Here is a 20,212-nt window from a genome sequence, read left to right as displayed (position 1 = left end):
ATAGAATCCTAGAGTTGGAAGAGACCACAAGGGCCATCGAGTCCAACCCCCTGCCAAGCAGGAAACACCACCAGAGCACTCCTGACATATGGTTGTCAAGCCTCTGCTTAAAGACCTCCAAAGAAGGAGACTCCACCACACTCCTTGGCAGCAAATTCCACTGTCAAACAGCTCTTACTGTCAGGAAGTTCTTCCTAATGTTTAGGTGGAATCTTCTTTCTTGTAGTTTGGAGCCATTGCTCCGTGTCCGCTTCTCTGGAGCAGCAGAAAACAACCTTTCTCCCTCCTCTATGTGACATCCTTTTATATATTTGAACATGGCTATCATATCACCCCTTAACCTCCTCTTCTCCAGGCTAAACATGCCCAGCTCCCTTAGCCGTTCCTCATAAGGCATCGTTTTCAGGCCTTTGACCATTTTGGTTGCCCTCCTCTGGACACGTTCCAGTTTGTCAGTGTCCTTCTTGAACTGTGGTGCCCAGAACTGGACACAGTACTCCAGGTGAGGTCTGTCTGACCAGAGCAGAATACAGTGGCACTATTACTTCCCTTGATCTAGATGCTATACTCCTATTGATGCAGACTTGTAGAAGTCTGTTCCACTGTCAAACAGCTCTTACTGCCATAAAGTTCTTCCTGATGTGGCGTCAGAATCCCCTTTTCTTGTAAGTGGAAGCCATGGGTTCGAGTCCTACCCTCTGAAGCAGGAGAAAACAAGCTTGCTCCCTCTTCCTTGTGACAGACCTTGAGATATCTGAAGGTGGCTCTCCATGGGTGTAGCCAAAGGGGGGGAAATAAAAAGGAGATAAATAAAAATACTTAACTCACTGAGGTTCTGCCCCCCCCAACAAAAATCCTGGCTAGACCCATGTGGCTCTCATATCTCCTCTTTCCCAGGCTAACTAAACATACCCGGCTCCTTCAACCGCTCCTCATCCGGCTTGGAAACCTGCCCTGAACTAGAAAACGCCGCAAGCTTTCCTCGGAGGGGAGTCTGAGCAGCCTTTCCCTGCCCCCACACTTAGGGGGGCGGGGAGTAGAGAAGCGCCGCGAGCCCCCCAGCAGGTGGCACTGTTGCCCTTGGCAAGGCCACCTGGCTCTCCCCGCCACCCCGGGGGGAAATCGGAGCGTGCGTTTCCGACAGCATCCAGTTCTGCCTCTGAACTTTCTTCTCTCCCCCCCCCTCCCCGCTAGCTCCCTCCCTCCCTCTTTCTCCCTCGGTCTCTTCCTGTGCAGTGTGGGATTTCACTTCCCCGCCGCGCTATGGCAAGGACGGGCTCTGCTGAAGAAGCAGCAGCAGCAGCAGCAGCAGGCAGAGCCGCCGAGGATCAGGGCCCGGCTTAAGCTGGCGAGCTGACGGGGCTGCACCGGGCTCGCCTTCCCCGTTCACACGACCCTCCCCCCCCCACGCAAAACCCCCTCGCGCCCCATCCCCAACCTTGCAGCCTTCCCCGTTGCTCCCCGATTTCTCTGGCGCTCCCGAGCCTCCGGATCGCGGGCAGCGCGCAGCGGACAGGATCCGCCTCGGAGGATGGCTGGCTCCGGCACGGATTTCCCCGGCGATCGGCGGCGGCGGCGGCAACAGCAGCAGCAGCAGCAGGCGGCTCCCTGCGCGCACTGAGGGCGGCGGGGAAGGCGACGCGAGGTAAGAGCCGCGGTGCCCGCGCGCGACCCACGTCTGGTCCTCCTGGACCCCTTTGCTGCTGCGCGCGTTGGGAGGATCGCGCGGTGCGAGGGAGGGGGGGAAACCAGCCTTCCGGGATCGGGAGGTGCAGACCCGCGCGCATCGACCCGCAGAGCCATCCACGCGCGCGCGCATTTTTCGCATTCTTGCTTGCGCGGGGAGCGGCGTTTGCGCGTCACGGAGCGCGGGGATCGGGGAGGTTGGGGAGCGGCGGCGCTGGGACGATGGACGCGGAAGGGAACGAGGCGGTCGTGGGAACGCGTACACGGAGCGGGATGGAGAGAGGGATGCGGGGAGGATGGGTGCCTTGGCTTGAGCTCTCGCATTCCCCCAACCCCCAAAGTACCCAAGTGGAAGATCCGTTCAGGATCCAGGGTAGGGCCAAATCGCGTGGGTAAGGACGGAAATCAAATAACCACACCTCTTTTGCGCTACGGTGGTGGGCTGCAACCTAGGTGGTCTCGGGGGTGGTGGTGTTGTCACATATGGTGGGATTATTCTTGGTGGTACGTGCCCTGTTTGAATTACGCTTGAGTAGGACTCTCAGAGTCCGGGACACCCTCCTCAAGTCGTGCACTAAAGAGCCCAGGAATCTGCCCCACACTGACTCCCTTAGCTTTGTTGACACTGGCAGGGGCTTCCCCATTGCCATGCCCTTTCGCCAAGGCTTGAACCCGGGACCTTTCGCTTGCCAGGCCTGTCCTCTGGGCAGTGGCGTAGCGCGGGGGGTGCAGGGGGGCCGGCCGCACCGGGCGCAACATCTGGAGGGTAGGGTTAGGGGGCGCAAATCCACGGGTTAGGGGGCGCAACTTACTTGCCTTGCCCCGGGTGCTGACAACCCACGCTACGCCACTGCCTCTGGGGGTCCCAAGCTGAGAGAGGGCCCTTCCCCAGAGATCAGCCGCTGGAGAGAGGGTAGAAAAGGAATGCAGAAAAACGAAAATATCATCTGGGGTTGGGCCTAGCAGCAGCCGACAGAAGCTTGGTGAGTGTGCTGCTTTGTTTTGCTTTGCCTCCAGGAAGAGAAAAAGCTGTTTTTGCAGAAGGGAGAAAACCTCCAAGTGGCGAGGGAGAGGAAGAAAGGAAGGGGGAGTCCAGACAGCAGCTTGTTTCTTGGTTTTGTGTGTTTGTGTGGGGTGCCAAGGGCTTTGGGGCAGACGAGTCCTGGCACCCGGGAGCCAGCCGGTGCCATGGGGGCCGTGGCTCGCACCCTTAGCACTGGCTGGGGTCCTAGTCGAAATGCCAACTTTGGAGAGGGGGCAGGTGGGTGCCCCCAGAGGCCTTGTCTCCCTTGCCCTTGGCTGACCAGCTCACCACCGCAGTCCAGGGAGCGATGGGGGTCGGGTGGGAAGGGTATTCAGTTTCTCAGGCAGGGCTTTGTGAGCGAGAGGAGGCTGGAAAGGACGCTTGCTTTCCCAGTTGCAACCCCCACCCCCCAGAAACCCGCTCAGGGGGCCTAAGGAAGAAGAGGGGCCTCTCGGAATGACAGGCGAGATGTGATTTCGGGCTTGCGGGTTTAGGCCTGCAGCTGGAGAGCCTTGTTTTGAAAGAGGCTTCGCAGGCATCCTTGCAACGGTGCAGGCAGAGAAATCAGAAGGGCGCCCCACAGCTCGGCCTGGGCCCCGGAAGGTGTTTTCCGAATCCGTTGCTCGGTCCCAGAATGGGGGCGGATGGCGTCAGCGGTGTTGTGGTCTGGGGAGCACAGTGCCCCCGCTAGGCAGGCTGCTTCGTTTTTACAGACGTTTCTTCTGATGCTGAAAGCTTTTGTTTATTTATTTATTCCCCTTTCCCAGAAGGATGAGTTTGCTCGCAGGCAGCGTTTGGTTTTGTTTTCTTTTAAATTTTAATTTCAGGGACTGTTTTTAATGTTGCTGCCTAGTGCTATGGCATTGTGGTGAGCCTCAGCGATTTATAAACATCCATCATCGTCGCAGCAAGCGAGGAAATGGCGATGATAAAGATAGCGCACCTTATGTATTTTATTTTTCGGCATTTCTGTACCATCAGCTAACAAAAGCTCTCTGGATGGTTTAGCAAAAAAAAAAAAAAAAAAAAAGAAGGAAGGAAGGAAGGAAGGAAGGAAGGAAGGAAGGAAGGAAGAAAAAGAAAAAGTTAATGCCATAATTTTTAAAAATAAAATTTAACATGCATATAGTATTTAGGGAAGAAGCTCAAAATAGCTTCCCATTATCTTAGTAACCGCTCACAACAGTCCTGTAAGGTAGACCAGATGATCCTCACTTGGCAGATGAGGGTGGGAATGTTGCCTAAGGCTTCCCTGAGTTCTCAGGCGAGGCAAGATTTTTGAAGAGGGGATGGTACGATGAGCTCATGAGCAGGATTTGAACTCGGAGCAACAGAAGGAATGAGAGATTATTGTATTTTTGTCACGGTATAAGAGATAGAAGATAGGTGCAACAAAGGGAGAGAAATAAAAACACTGGAAAACGGGGTGGGAAGTTGGCAAAACAAAAGAAGAAATATTATGCATTGGAGTGTATACGTGAAACTTTGAAAATTTAACAAAATATAACTGGAAAAAGAGATTTTTGAAGAGGGGATGCCCCAACTCACATAGCTTAGCATACAACTGCCTTTTGTTGCTCTGGTGATAAACCGCCCTGTATCTTCTGAGCATGTGCAAAGTGTAGTTGCTTCAGCCCTGTGGGCTGCTGTGCATCTTCCCTTCGTGAAAGGCCCATGTATCATAACTGCATATGCGTACCCTTCAGTGTGGGTGTGCATGAACTGCAAAGATATTGGCTGTGTGTATGCAATTCCTGCGCATAAGGGCATTGCGACAAATCTACGTGCTGGTTTTAAAAGTTGCATTTGACCTGGCCATGCTTCCTGCGTAGGAAATACGTCTCCCATTCAGTGAACACAGGTAAACACGGTCCACACCCTCTGGCCTCGAGTCAGGGCTGCTTTGGGTCAAGGTCCACCCGAACCTGCTTTCCTCTGCCAGTGCAACACCAGCCAGCCAGAGGGAACTTGCAGGTGAGCCCTACAAGTGAGCCTGTTCCCTTGTATCTGTTACTCTCAGGTATATTGCTTCTGGACCTGGAGGTTCCTTAATTAGCCTGACAAAGAAGCATGACATAGACTTCTCCATGTAACTGGCTGGTTTTTATTTAAAGCCATCTCGCTAGACCAGGGGTAGGAAACCTGTCCTGTGAGTGGTTAGGCTGAAATTCCCACCGTCCCTGAACATTGGCCAGGCTGGCTGGGGTGCAGTGTTAGAAATTAGCCAGGTGCCAGGTGCATTTTTCACCTGGATTTTGTCCACTTGTGACCAGGTGAAGATTCCTGGATGGCACCAGACACCTCCACCATCTGAACATGCATGCCTGGGGGTCCTTGGATCGGGACTGTTTTCACGCACTAACACCCTATCCTGTAGAATATGGTTACCAGATTTTTTTCAATGAATCTGGGGATTTTATTTATTTATTTATTGAAGCTGAGTAGCTACAGGGAGTCAGCAGTGGGGATGGTGAGGCAAAAGACCCTGGGCCCCAGCACACATGCATATTGTATAAAGGTGCAAAGCCCTTTTTTGCACCCTGTGAAACATAAATGTGCAGTTTTTAAAAAACTGGGCAACAGCGCGTTGCCTGCCCGTGACTAGGCGTGCGGTTTCTCTGCCAGGTAAGGTGCAAAGCCCTTCTTTTGCACCCTGTGAAACATAAATGTGCAGTTTTTTTAAAAACTGGGCAATGGCCACCTGCCCGTAACTCCTGAGCCTCCCCCGATTGGTCAAAACAAAGGGAGCAGGGGGCAGGAGATCTGTACCACTGAGTGTCCCCAGTTCCCCTTTGGCAGTGGTGGTGGCAGCGGCAGTCAGCAGCCCAGAGCCAGCTTAGTAGTGCAGTTGGCTCTGGCTGGCTTCAGGAGCTGCTCACTGCCATGTTGCCCGCTATTTTTCCTTGCCGGAAGTCCCCATATGATCTGTTGCGCACAAGACACATCATATGGGGACTTCCGGCGAGGAAAAATGGCGGGCGCCACAGCAGTGAGCAGCTCCTGAAGCCAGCCAGAGCCAACTGCGCTACCAGGCTGGCTCCGGGCTGCTGAGGCTGCCGCTGCCATGTTTCCCGGGGACAGATTTGCAAATCTGGGGACATTCCGGGGACTGAATTTGTCCGGGGACAGATTTGCAAACCCGGGGACTGTTCCCGGGAACCGGGGAACGTCTGGTAACCCTATTGTAGAATTCGATCAGTTATATTTTATCTGCACAATCGGAACAAATTTCAAGAAGCAAGCCTGCGTAAGAGCAGGCACCATTAAGAAAAAGAGGTAGGAATAGTCCAATATAAATGCAGGCGGTCCCTGGATCACGTGACTTTTCTTCTTTAGGTTCTCAAAGTTTTTGCTAGGCGAAAGCTCCCTGGATAGCTCAGTTGGTCAGAGCATGGTGTTGATAACGCCAGGGTTGCAGGTTCGATCCCTGAATGGGATAGCGGCATATTCCTGCATTGCAGGGGGTTGGATTTGTTGACCCTCATAATCTCTTCCAACTCCGCAATTCTATGATTCTAAGTCCTATACCTGACCATTGTCATTGCTGGCTGGGGCAGATGGGAGCTGGAGTCTGGGGCGCCCCAGGTTTGCCATCCCTGTGCCGGCAGCAGCACCCGCGAGTGTGGAGAGGCTTCAGCTCCCCTCTAGTGGACGTGCGCATAAATTCATGCACGCGAGCCCCAAGGAGCAATGTGCTGTACGCAGCCTGTCACTTCTCACCCCTCAGCCGGGTAGGTCAATTTCAATCTGCTGTTAACGAAGTACGGGACATGAACGTTCACTTTTTGGCGTACCTTTTAACCCAAAGAAAGAGGAGCCGCTTTGAAAATCAGCACAGGACAGTGTTACTGCAGATCAGAGTCCATGAATGCAGCCTGCCGTGGTTGGAGGAGAGCCTTTGGGAAAGCACAGCGGAGAGGCCCTGGGCATGAGAGCAGTGACGCTACAAGGGTATCCCTGTTTTCTCTTGGGAAAAGTTGGGAATGCAGTCCTGAACTTGGAATTGCTGAGCCAGGGGGTACTTAATGTGTCGCAACAAACGTGAGCAGCTGGACTCCGGTGTTTATTCTTAAAGTGCAAAGCCATGTGGGGAGGTGGAATTTGAAGCAAGAAGCAGTTGTGTAGGAGTGCCTGTGCTTAACCCTTCCCCATCTGCCATTTCTCCGTTCCAAATCACCAGGGGCATCGAAAGATGCCGGGCATGGGCCAAGGGGACAAAAATTTGCATCCCATCTGCCACTGCCATTTTCTATGTACAGACGCAGGTTTAGAATTTGAATGGCGGCACAAGACGAGCCTGCTAATTTCCTATCCGTATTGCCCCAGATAAGCACAATTAATCTGCCCCCCACCCCCAGATCAGCCCAAATCAGTTCCTACTCAATTCATTTGTCCCCAATTAATTTCCCAACAGATCCTGCTCCAAATCAATTCAATTCCTTTTCAATTAGTCCCATTCATTAAGCCCAAATCATCTCTAGATAAAGTCCTCTTAAATTAATTTATTTCCCCAACTTAATATCCTACCCAGAAACCGAGATCATCCTCTCTATTCGGTTTCCTCTGAATTCATTGCACACCAAGAAACATTTGGGGGGGCGTACACACAAAAAAAAATTCTGGGGCCCATGGACATACCCCTAGCAACACCCACTTAATCAACTTCCCCCAAGCATGTTTTCGCCTAGTCGCCTTCCTTAACGAGGGGTTGTAGGTCAGTGCTGAGCCTATGTTTCCAAGGGGTCAAACAGCAGGGGGCGGGAAAGACCCTACTCTGCCTGAGACGCTGGGAAGCTGCTGCCAGTCAGAGTAGGTGGCACAGGGCTAGACGCCAATGGTGCTGTGGTCTAAACCACCATGCCTCTTGGGCTTGCTGATCAGAAGGTCGGCAGTTCAAATCCCCATGACTGTGGTGAGTTCCCATTGCTCTGTCCCAGCTCCTGCCAACCTAGCAGTTCGAAAGCAAGTAGATAAATAGGTACCACTGTGGCGGGAAGGTAAACGGCATTTCCGTGCGCTCTGGTTTCCGTCACAGTGTCCCTGCTGGCCATATGACCCGGAAAGCTGTCTGTGAACAAATGCCGGCTCCCTCGGCCTGAAAGCAAGATGAGTGCAGCAACCCCATAGTCGCCTTTGACTGGACTTAACCGTCCAGCAGTCCTTTACCTTTACCTTACAAGGCAAGATGAACAAATAGTTTAACCTGGTATAAGGCAGCTTCTTTCTTCCAGCCCCCTAATGCTCCGCCTACACTGTGGAACTCCTTGGATCTTGATATCAGGCAAGCCCCTTCACTGCATGCTGAAAACATTTTTCTTTAGACAAACCTACCCAGACACGGGTGGTGCTGTGGTCTAAACCACAGAGCCTAGCACTTGTTAATCAGAAGGTCGGCGGTTCGAATCCCCACGACGGGGTGAGCTCCCGTTGCTCAGTCCCTGCTCCTGTCAACCTAGCAGTTTGAAAGCATGTCAAGTACAAGTAGATAAATAGGTACCGCTCCGGCAGGAAGGTAAATGGCGTTTCTGTACGCTGCTCTGTTTCTCCAGAAGTGGCTTATTCATGCTGGCCACATGACCCGGGAAAACTGTCTGCGGACAAATGTCAGTTCCCTCAGCTTATCGAGCGAGATGAGCGTGCAACCCTAGAGTCGTCCACGACTGGACCTAATGGTCAGGGGTACCTTTACCTTTACCTTTACCCAGATATCCAGAACACTGACCTGTGCTCGGATCTTTGTTTAGCTTATCACTGATTCTGAATGCTTTTCAAAAGTTGCTTTAAAACTTTCTGACAGTAAGAGCTGTTCGACCGTAGAACGGTCTCCCTCGGGAGGTTATGGACTCTCGTTCCTTGGAGGTTTCCATGCAGAGGTTGGGTGGCCATCTGTCATGAATGCTTTACTGGCAGAGGGTTGGAACAGATGACATTTGGGGGTCCATCTATGATTCTATGAACTGTTTTTGCCGGTAATGTTACTGCTTATTTTTCCCCAGTAAACCTCTCTGAGGCTTTGTTTTTGGTTTCGTTTGCAATTATGGTGATGATGATGATGATGATGATGATGATAATAATAATAATAATAATAATAATAATAATAATAATAATAATTTATTATTTATACCTTGCCCATCCGGCTGGGTTTCTACAGCCACTCTGGGCGGCTTCCAACAGAATATTAAAATACAATAGTCTATTAAACATTAAAATCTTCCCTAAACTGGCTGCCTTCAGGTGTCTTCTAAAAGTCTGGTAGTTGTTGTTCTGTTTGACATCTGGTGGGAGGGCGTTCCACAGGCCAGGTGCCGCTACAGAGAAAGCCCTCTGCCTGGTTCCCTGTAACTTGGCTTCTCGCAGTGAGGGAACCACCAGAAGGCCCTAAGTGCTGGACCTCAGTGTCCGGGCTGAACAATGTGAGTGGAGATGCTCCTTCAGGTATACTGGGCCGAGGCCATTTAGGGCTTTCAAGGTCAGCACCAACACTTTGAATTGTGCTTGGAAACGTACTGGGAGCCAGTGTAGGTCTTTCAAGACCGGTGTTATGTGGTCTCGGCGGCCGCTGCCAGTCACCAGTCTAGCTGCCGCGTTCTGGATTAGTTGTAGTTACCGGGCCACCTTCAAAGGTAGCCCCACATAGAGCGCATTGCAGTAGTCCAAGCGGGAGATAACCAGAACATGCAGTATATCCCTTTTTTTGAAAGAAATATGTAAAGCAAGATGTCTGCAGGCCGCATTGCCTCCGATGGCGCTGTTCATTCCAGGTCCCTTCTGTTTGCTGCTCGTTGCCCTCGTCCTCCCTTGCACAGCCTGTCTGACCTATGTGCGCAGGCTGCACCAGCAGAGAGAGAGGAGCTCACCAGACATTCTCCCTCTCTCTGCAGGCGCTGCGCACCCAGCACGAAAGCAGCAAGGCATCATGTTCTCTCAGCAGGGCATGGCAGAGTAGCCTGATCTTGCTCCGGAAGAGACCTAGAAGTGCCAGGCTGTGTCGCAAAAGGTGGCGAGGCGGAGAGCGGGCAGGCTTTTAGCACTGTCTAGGCAACACACAATAATATCGCTGATGCTGCCATTGAATAGCAATAAGACGACGGACCATCGCTCGATTGTCATCATACATGCTTCCCATACAGAGGGTCCCAGATTCAGCCCTGAGCACCTGTAATTAAAAGGGTCCAGGGCTAGGAAAGGCTGCTCGCACGTCCCTGAAAGCCATTGCCAATTAAGAGCAGTCCGTTTGACTTCCAAAACATCCGGAAGCCAATATGCAGCTTCTGATTGGCTGCAGGAAGCTCCGTTGGACAATCAGAAGCCCCGCTGGACATTCAGTCTCCAAAGAATGTTTGCAAACCGGAACAGTCACTTCTGGGTTTGCGGCGTTTGGGAGCCAAAACGTTCGAGAACTAAGCTGTTCGAAAAGCAAGGTACACTGGTACCTCAGGTTAAGAACTTAATTCATTCTGGAGGTCCGTTCTTTTTTTTTTTAAAAAAAATATTTTTTATTAATTTTCAATACAAATATATATATCATATCACATCCAAATTTGTCACACATTTTCTTTTTGGGACTTCCTTCAGCCTCTCTGACAATCATCCGTAGTTAAATTTTTGTATCGTATTTCCTAATTTTAGTATTGCCTTTTAATATACCCTCTCCATCTTATTTTCTTTTTAACAATACTCCTCAAACTTTCACAGAGCTTCTTGAAACCCCACACGCGTTGTTTGCTCTTCACATATGCTTTTCAGATACTCCACAAATTTCCCCCAGTCTTCGGTGAATTTATGGTCCTGTAAATATCTAATCTTCCCAGTTAATTTATCCAGTTCTGCATAGTCCATCAGCTTCATTCTCCAATCTTCCAACGTCGGTAGTTCCTCTTGTTTCCATTTTTGGGCAATAGTATTCTTGCCGCTGTTACTGCATATTGAAAAAGTTTACAGTCTTTTCTATTTATTTCATTTCCCATTATTCCTAGAAGGAACGCTTCCAATTTTTTTACAAATGTATATTTCAACATCTTTTTCAATCCATTATATATGGAGGTCCATTCTTAACCTGAAACTGTTCTTAACCTGAAGCATCACTTTAGCTAATGGGGCCTCCTGCTGTTGCTGCGCTGCCGCCACGCGATTTCTGTTCTTATCCTGAAGCAAAGTTCTTAACCCGAGGTATTATTTCTGGGTTAGCGGAGTCTGTAACCTGAAGTGTATGTAACCGGAGGTACCACTGTATAGAATAAGAGATAAAAATGATGCGGCAATATAAATCGAGACATTTGTTTTACCCGAGCTGGCGTGGATGGTGAATACTGAGCAACTTACGCCCAAACTAGCCTAGGAAATAAAAATCCTACTAGGTGATGTAAAAGTGTTTCGGATCCCCCATACTCCTGGAGACACGCACCAGCCTTAGTGGTGACGACTCTTCATCTCAAGGTCGTGGGTTCAAGCCCACGTTGGGCAAAAGATTCCTGCATTGCAGTGGGCTGGGCCAGATGACCCTCATGCTTCTCTTCCAACTCTGATTCTAGGACTGGTGGAGCCCATGCCATTCCGAGCTCTGGAGCCCACTGATTCTAGCTTGGCCCCCTTCCTGCTCACTGCTGAGTTCTGCAAGGGGCAATGCCAGAACAAGGAAATAAGGGGGAGCTGGCAGTCAGGGCTACCCCCTAGACTGGGTGCAATTCAGAAAGCAGGAAGGTGGCTGAAGGCCAGACTGAAATTGGCGGAGCAGGGCTGTCTTTGCCCCAGTAGACCAGCCTCCACTGATCAGCCTTCCACAGCCTGGTGTCCTCCTCCATCTCCCAATCACTGCTGATCCCTCCTCCCAACTCCTGATCCCTTGGCCATGTTAGGAGCTGGAATCCAGCAACATCGCAAGGGTACCATGTTGGCTATTCCTTTCCGTGCTTGGTGGGAAGCGTGCCTGCAGATGTTTGGCCTCCTTTAATAATAATAATAATAATAATGATAATAATAATAATAATAATTTATACCCCACCCATCTGGCTGAGTTTCCCCAGCCACTCTGGACGGCTTCCAACAGAATATTAAAATACAATAACCTATTAAACATTAAAAGCTTCCCTAAACAGCGCTGCCTTCAGATGTCTTCTAAAAGTCTGGTAGTTGTTTTTCTCTTTGACATCTGGTGGGAGGGCGTTCCACAGGGCGGGTGCCACTACCGAGAAGGCCCTCTGCCTGGTTCCCTGTAACTTGGCATCTCACAGCGAGGGAACCGCCAGAAGGCCCTCGGTACTGGACCTGTTTTAATGCCCTACTAAGGTTCCTTGCAGACATGAGTGTCTTCTCTCAAGATAGCAAGCACTTAGATCCTATCTGATTATATCCACGTGTTGCCAGACCTCAAGAGCTCCCATTCTAGAGTTGCCATTTTGCATTTCTAAGCATTCCTTTGTTTTCTTACATCCATACTTCCCCCTATCCTATTGAGCTCACATTGATGTCTTCAGCCTGAGTTTTACAGAAGGTCCATCCATGTGTAGCAGAGGCAGTTGCAACAAAGCCAAGGTACCTGCCTAAGGGTCTTCGCTTGGTGGTCTTTGTTGATTACATAGCTGGTTTAATTGCTTTGAGAATCATGGGGTCCGCCTGGCAAACTCTTGCCGGGGAGGGCAGGTGGTGGTGGAGGTAGAAAGGCAGTTGATGGCTGCAGAAAATCTCTTGCCCAATTTTAATTCCTGCTGGTTATGTCTGTGTGCCTGTTTCTCCCGTGTTTTCTAAGTTGATGACTTGTGCAGATTTCCGTTCGGCTGGTTCCCGCAGGGTGTCTGGTTTTACCTTGTTTTCAGCTATTTGCGTTAACTCAAGTTCTGGATGTTTCTCTGCATGTTCTTTCACTTGCAGGTCGGTGCATCATAGGGTTTGTAGCCTTACTAAGCGCAGTCGTCCTTGTTATGCTTTCTAGCTGGCTGCTGCGGAGCATGATGGGTTTTGCAGTATAGAAGTTGCACTGCCCTTTTACTGTTCTCAGCTATGCGTATCTTTTGTTCTCGTTTGCACCCTGTATTGTAGGACTTGAGATGGCAAGAACTGGCTAAAGAAAACACTGGGGACATGTAAATGCATAGGAATAAGACTGTGAAAACGCTGCTAAATAATAATAATAAACAATAATGCAGAATATCCAATGCCTCTCAACATGACAACAATGAAAATTTCCTAGCCTGCTGTGGTTGTTTTCAACAGATTTTTCTTTTTTTTTTAAGCTGACTGTGTTACAACTGCCAGATTCAGCAGGATTCAGCAAGGCAGGAACCACGATACTCAACCTGAATTCTGCATTTTGCTAATTGAGATCCACGTCTAATGGTGAAATTCCTTGTTCTCCTAATGCAGCGATTTTCAGACTCTATACCTTTGGCAAACCCCTTCCGATGTTTGTGATCGATTTACTGATGGTTTGTTCACCATCCTGTGTACACTTCTATATTTGTGGTGGCTCTATTGTTTGAAAGCCGCTTTGCGATTCATTTGAAGGGAAAGCGGCAAAGAAATATAATAAATCGACTCAAAACCACGTCGACATCTCTGCTGAGGAGACGTCTCCCTTTCATGCCTCCCACTTCATGCTTTTTAAGCTGCATTTATTTGCTTGGGAGATCTATACTCCGTCTTTCGATCCAGTGATCTCCAAGGTGGCTTGCAGAAGATTCAAACGTGACATAGGTCTGGAGGGAGCTATTGTGTGGGTGGCGCAGTGGATGTTTTAATAGAGCCATATCCCAGGGGCAAAGAATCAACCCCACCCCTCCGTCCTAACAAGTCTCTCTGGTGGCTATTTTTCTTTTAATGTCTATGCTAATTGCTTCCATGCAATTAATGTCACGTGCTGTCTGGCCTCGAGAGTGCACCCTGGCATGCACCTCCTCCATTTCACGGCTGGATCCATAGCTGTGGACTGGCTACCTGCGACGGAAGCGAGTCTGCTGTTGTTGACCTTGCTCTGGAGGAGCAGATTTCAAGGAATCCCAAGGTCCCCGGAACACAGTTGAAAAAACGCTCAAGCCAAGCGAGTGTGTCTGTTTTTCAGCTTTCAGATGTTAGGCGGTACGACTCCTTCGGCATCCTTAAACGAAGAGACAAGCCGTTCTCCAGATATCTCCTGGTGAAAATCAATGCCAGCTGAAACAATACTGGCGAATCTCTTTTTTTAATTGCTCTTGTCGGTGTCGAAACAAGCCGACCGGCTAAGTTTAAGGCCCCGATCGGAGCCTGCCAGTCAGCCATTTTGTTTGCACGGAAGCGGACCCGTCTCGATGTGGGTAGGCCCCGACTCTCGGAGACTACAACTCCCAGCAGGCAATGTGCCATCTTGATTTCGGCAGCTGCTGAAGCTGCTCAAATCGAGATGGCACATGGCCTGCTGGGAGTTGTAGTCTACGCAGCCCGGGCCGACCTACGTTAGCAGCCACCACCGTCATGAAACGGCTTTCAGTCGGGCGGGCTGGGTTGTTTTCTGCCGGGAGACATTGCTTTGGTCGGGCGCAGAGGCCTCTTCGGTTTGCGCCACTTTGCCAAATAGGCCGGCGTCTGTGACCTTGACTGCATCCATTTCAGGTGTTGCTCTCCAAGGCTGGGGCTCTGTCAGCTCTTGCTCAGAGCAGAAGCCGTTCCCAAATGGCCTTTATGACACCTGTGGCCTTCTTTTTTTAAAAAAAAAAACCCCGCACATCTCTGCACAGCAAAACACAGCAGATTGCAGAAAATCAGACGGACTGGGGCGAAGGGGAGGCTTTTTAAAAGTAAAAGTAAAAAGGCCAAGCCGGGTTTTATTCTCCCTTTGAGATGAGCAGAGAAAATCTATACCGAAGGCATGAAAGGGCAATAAAGACAGACTTTCCCCCCTGCTTTCGCTCTCCCCACACACCCCGAGCACCATTAATTGACTGGATCTCACCCTTCGTGCAGGAGCCGGTGCACAAGACAGGAGCTGCCTTGTCCCTAACTTGTTGCCATGCTCCAGAGTTAAAGGAGAGAGCTGCTTTTTCTCAGCTCCCGGGGGCTGGAGAATTAATGCAATTTCTGTCAAAGGAGAAATCCCATTGGTTCTTGGGCCTTCAGTGTTGCATGCAGAAAGTTGCAGGTTCAAGCCCCTACTCCAAGTAGGATGGCATAAAAGCCTTGTTACCCCTTCATCTTCCGACACCTCCTCTTCTCCCTCTCCTCTCTCTGACCTCTTACCGTTGTCCCACCACCTCTCCCCGGGCTCTGAGTTTTCTGCCCTTGGGATGGTGGTGGTTCCCCAGCTGGTTCCTCCCATCATTCCTCTGCGTCCAGCCAGTCTGCGGCAGTGGGCATCATTGCCTCCTGGTGCAGTGAGTTCCAAAGTTTCACTAGACATTTTGGGAACGGGCTGCTTTCTTTTACCTGCCCTGAATCTTCCAACATTCAGCTTCCAGGAGCTCTAGTGCGATGAGAGAGGAGGTCCTGATCCCTTCCCACTCCTCTGGGTCTCCTCCCCTAGGTTGGTCTCCTCCCAGTTCCCCAATCTTTCCCCATCCCTCCTTCCCCTCTGGCTTTCCCCTCCTGGCAGGATGTTTCCATGGGACTCATGGCAAACTGGGCTGGGGGGGAAAGGGTCTCAAGGTGCCACGCTCATGTGAGTTGCCACCTTAGTCATGGTTAGGGCTTCCTGGAATAGTCTTTGAGAACTTAGGAAGTTGTGTTGCATTTGTCCCTCTAGACTCTCCAACTCTACAGTTCTCATTCTAGGAAGTCTTTCCCATGACCTGCTACCTTGACCCTTCCAACTGGGAATGCCAGGATTGACCCTGAGAATTTTAGCATGCCAAGGATGTGCCCCTTCCACTGAGTTATAGGTCCCCCCTGAAGGTATGGCGGATGGGGGCAAGGGCAGCCAGTTACCATGAGCAGAGTGGCAAAGAGAGGCACACAATGGAGTCTGGTTGGTGCTCCTGGATTTGGCATTTGAGCGTACGGAACTGCGTTGCCCTGAGTCAGGCTGCTGCTTCATCTAGCTCAGACGTCGTCTTTGGCGATCACTCGTAGCCGAGTAAGATTGTCTTCCATAAACACAGTTTTAACAATGAGTCCGTAAGTAACTTTGGTGGCCAATTCTGGATCCACACGTCCTTCCACAGTGGGGACATAGGTTTCCAGATGGGAGTTGATCATGGTGAGGGTTTGCCAAGTGTGCCTTCCTCTTAGCACGTTTCTCCCTTTCATCCTGAGTTTGAGCGTCTTCAAAGCCCTTTGGTAAAGGCTGTTCTCCAGTTGGAGTGCTCACAAGCAAGAGTTTCCCAATTGTTGGTGTTTATTCTACATTTTTTTAGATTTGCCTTGAGAGAGTCTTTAAACCTCTTTTGTTGACCACCAGCATTACGCTTTCCATTTTTAAGTTCAGAATAGAGTAGTTGCTTTGGAAGATGATGATCAGGCATCCACACAACATGACCAGTCCAACGAAGTTGATGTTGAAGAATCATTGCTTCGACACTGGCGATCTCTGCTTCTTCCAGTACACTGGCACTAGTTCACCTGACTTCCCAAGTGATGTGTAGAATTTTTCAGAGACACCGTTGATGGAATCTTTCGAGGAGTTGGGGATGGCGTTTATAAGTGGCCCATGTTTCACAAGCATACAATAGTGTTCACCCACTATTCTGGTTGCCCAGTGCCTAAAAAACACAGGTCTGAGAAGCTTTCTGCTTGTCTAATGCTTTGGGGGCGCTGGCCTGAGTGATTTTCCATTTGCCCCTGCTTTTTACCTTCGAAGTGGAGCAGACATGAACCCCCAGCAAACCCAACTGATGTTTCAGCATTGGGAACAGGTTTTCCCATGGGAAAGTGGTGGGGCAAGTGGAATTGTGAACAGCCCCTAACTGGCAATGGCTTTCCAGGGTTTCGAATGGGTGGGTGCCTCTCCCATCCCTACGCCAAGAATTGAACCTGCAGAGCTGCGATGCTTCCCCAGAGATGTGGGAACATGAGGAACCTGTCTTCTAACAAACACGGACCATTGGTCCGCTGATTGGCAGAGGTTCTCAGGGACCTCATGAGGTCTTTCCCCAGCCCTACCTGGGAACGTGGGCGGATTGAACCTGCTACCTAAGACAGGCTCTGTCCTTCTCTTTGCTTTCATTCCTGCCTCACGATTCTGCCTTCAAGTGTTCCTTTGGACTATGAAAGGAGAAGGGAGGGAGGGAGGGAGGGAGGGGGAAAAGAGGTACCAAGGGGCCGAGGGGATGTCAGAAGGACTCCTCTCTCCAGGCAGCTGGTGCGAAGAGAAGGATGCGACAGAGCCCTCCCGGGGCCCAGAGGGAGAGATGGAGATTAAATAGCAAGAGAGCTGTGAGGCTAAAGTAGCTCAAGGCAAAAGATCAGGATGGGGAGGAGGAGGAGGGGGACGGGTTGGGGGTGCGTGCAAAGGAAGGCAGTGCAAAGGAAGGCAGGGAAGCGGGAGGGGGAGAGACAGAGGGAAGCCACCAAAACACACAATTCCTTGCTTTTCGACATCTCTCCAAGATGCAGCTAAGCTATACAAATCTAGCCAGCGTTGAGCCCTTATCTTCCAGGAGCAGAAACAATTGGCCTGCAGGAAGAAGGGGAAGGCGAGGGAGGAATTGGAAAAGGGAGAGAGAGAAGCAATCTGTTTGATTGACAAACAAAACAGGGGGGTGGAAACACCCCCCCCCCCAAGAAGGAAGAAAGGAGGAGGAGGAGGCAGCAGCTGTCTGGCTGACACTTTCGCGTCGACACCTCCCTCCCGCTCACTCACTCGCTGCTGATGGTGCCTTAGCTCCTGCTGCCAGCGAGATGTTCTGACTGGCTGTGTTCAATGTCAGCCGCTCGGCAGCAAATGCCATTGACAAACCTGCTGCCTCCAGCTGCGGCGGAGCTGGAACGAGCCCCAGATTATACCACAAAGCCACCGGGGGAGAGCTGGGGCAGCAAATGCAGCATCTCAGCGCTGCCTGAGCTCACTCTCTCTCCCCCCACTCCATCTTCGGGGTTCTGCTTCTCCCCCCAGGCTTCTGCTCTTAATTTGGAGACTCGGTTGTACCCGTTAAGCGTTTCCTCTTCCCACCCAACTGTCCTGGCCAAGCCGCCAAGGAGCTGGCTGCGCACGACTGCTGATCTCGTGATCCGGACAAACGTTCCACCTGCCAAACGGTAGGGCCGGGGCGAAATGCCAGGAAGGATGTATTCTCTCCATGACATTCAGCCTCGTTTTGTCCTGGCTAACGATGTCCCTTCTTCCACTACCGGCTTTCTCCCAGTGTCTACTCGTGGGCCGTTCTTGCAATTGGGGTGCAAACCTTGCCTCTGCCACAAATTCACCCTGTCAATCTTCTCCAACCAGGTGCCCATTCTGCCCGGATGTTTTGGGCCACAACTCCCAAGCGCCCTGTACAGCGCAACCACCCAAGGGAGGCAGCAAGGTGGGAGGGCAGCTGCCTGCAACATGGGGAATCATCCCCTTGGTCTACCTCGCAGGCTCGTCGTAAGAGGTGAAATCATGCAGTGACATTGTGTGCTATGCACTCAGAAGTGCTAATTTCAATAAGTCATATTACGGTACCACCAGCGCCGCATGGAGGCGCTCGGTGCAATGCTGCCTGCTTCATCTTTGCCTTTCAGAGCTGCCAGTTCCAGCCTGAAGAGCTGAGCGCCCTGCTCTCCTCGGCCTCCTGCACAGCCCCTTTTATATGCTCTGCCTCTGCCACAGTGGTGCAGTTTTCCCAGGGTCCTAGCTCCCCCCTCCTCCCCTTCCACCTTGCTAACTCCTGTGAGAACGGGTCTCGTTCCAAGCCTAGCCCTGAGCTCTTTTGGTAGAGGCCACACCGCACATTGAAAGCGCCCTGAAACTGCTTTAAACAGTCATGGATCACCCCACCCAACAAGAGCTGTAGTTTGTAAGGGTGCGGAGACTTGTCAGGAGGCTCCCCTGCTTCCACGGCAGAGCTACAATTCCCAGAGTTGCATGGGGAGAGGGATTGCACGTTAAACCGCTCGTGGGGAGCAGGAGAGACATGAATAATTCCCGTTCCCCTCGCAGAGCTACTGTCTCCAGAGTGGTGACCTAAATGTTATTATCTGCCTGACCAGGGTTAGTAACAGAATGCTAGACTTGATGGAAACCTTTGTTCTGATTCTCCTTATTTTGCAAGAAGCTATCTTTAGTTGAGGGCTCATCCAGGTTTCATTTTGTGCTGCGTTTCCATGCTTTAAAGCTCAGTGCCTGAATGCTTTTTTTTTGCCTGTGCTTCCCCTGCAAAATACCCAGTCTTTACCACTGAATCGGAGCAAACAGCAGTCCACAGAAAGCCCAATTGCTGTTTGTTCCGATTCAGCCTTAAAGAGTGGCTTTTCCTGGGCAAGACGAATGTGGGGCAGCACTCAGATATGGAGCTTGAAAGCATGGAGCTGCCTTGAAAGTCTGGGGCAACCCCCCCCCCCCGCGAGTGCCATTCTTCCCTCTCGCATAACACCGGAACTGGTGGACATCCAATGAAACTGAATATTGGAAGATTTGGGGCAGATAAAAGGCAGTACTTTGTCACACAGCACTGTTAAACTGTGGAACTCACTCCCACAAGAGGAGTGAAGGCTACCAACTGGGATGGCTTTAGAATTCTATTGGAATTTAGAATTCTATTGGAATTCTTCAGATTGTATAAATCTTTCGCCTTTTTTAGAATTGGATTGGACAAATTACTGGAGGCTTTCTACTAGCCGTGATGGCTGTGCTCTGCTCCCACAGTTGAGGGCAGTACTAATTAATAATAATAATAGTGGTAGTAGTAGTAATAATAATTTTATTATTTGTATCCTGCCCATCTGACTAGGTTGCCCCAACCACTCTGGGTGGCTTCAAAGTAATATAAAATCATAATAAAATATCAAACATTAAAAACTTCCCTATATAGGGAAGAAGGGCTGGAAAGCCCTGGAGGGGAGAATGCTCTTGTTATGCTCAGGTATAGAATTGTAGAAGGGACCCCGAGGGTCAACCCAGAGGGTCAATGCAGGGATCTCAACACATGGTTCCCCATCCAATTTGAAACCATACCAGACCCTGCTTAGCTTTGCAAATATGCTAGCAGTTTTATCGCTGCACCACCGGGAGGCCCTGTTTGCAGGTTTCCTGCAACATCAGGTCAGCCTCTGCAAGAACAGGATGGTGGACCAGATGTTCTTATAAACAAGGCCCTCCCAAGTCTCCCTATTTTCTGGGGACAGTCCCAGATTTACAGAAGCCGTCCCAGAATGTCCTGCTTTTCCTTTAGACATCCCTATTTTCAATGGAGAAAAGTTGGAGGGTATGGAGTTATGTGACCCCCTGAGCCAAGGAGAGAAGTAACTATACAGCCTTTAGAAGACATCTGAAGGCAGCCCGGTACAGTCATACTTCGGGTTACTTGCATTTTGGGGGGGTTATGGACCCACCGAAACCCGGAAGTACCGGAACGGGTTACTTCCGGGTTTTGGCGGTTGCGCATGCGCAGAAGCGCTAAA

General features: G+C 50.6%; 1 protein-coding gene across 1 annotated transcript in view; it reads left to right on the top strand.

The window, feature by feature from the left end:
* Positions 1-1,472: 1,472 nt before the first annotated feature.
* RAI1 (retinoic acid induced 1) overlaps positions 1,473-20,212 on the top strand; it is a 208,427-nt gene continuing 189,687 nt past the window's right edge. Inside the window, exon 1 of the mRNA XM_081839493.1 lies at positions 1,473-1,645. The gene's annotated coding sequence lies outside the window, so the exon portion shown is untranslated. The remainder of the gene's footprint in view (positions 1,646-20,212) is intronic.

The sequence above is a fragment of the Podarcis erhardii genome (assembly GCF_964252035.2).
Source record: "Podarcis erhardii genome assembly, chromosome: 14".
In the NCBI taxonomy this organism is placed as follows: domain Eukaryota; kingdom Metazoa; phylum Chordata; class Lepidosauria; order Squamata; family Lacertidae; genus Podarcis; species Podarcis erhardii.
Note: the sequence above shows the minus strand (reverse complement) of the source record. Positions and strands in the feature narration are given on the sequence as shown.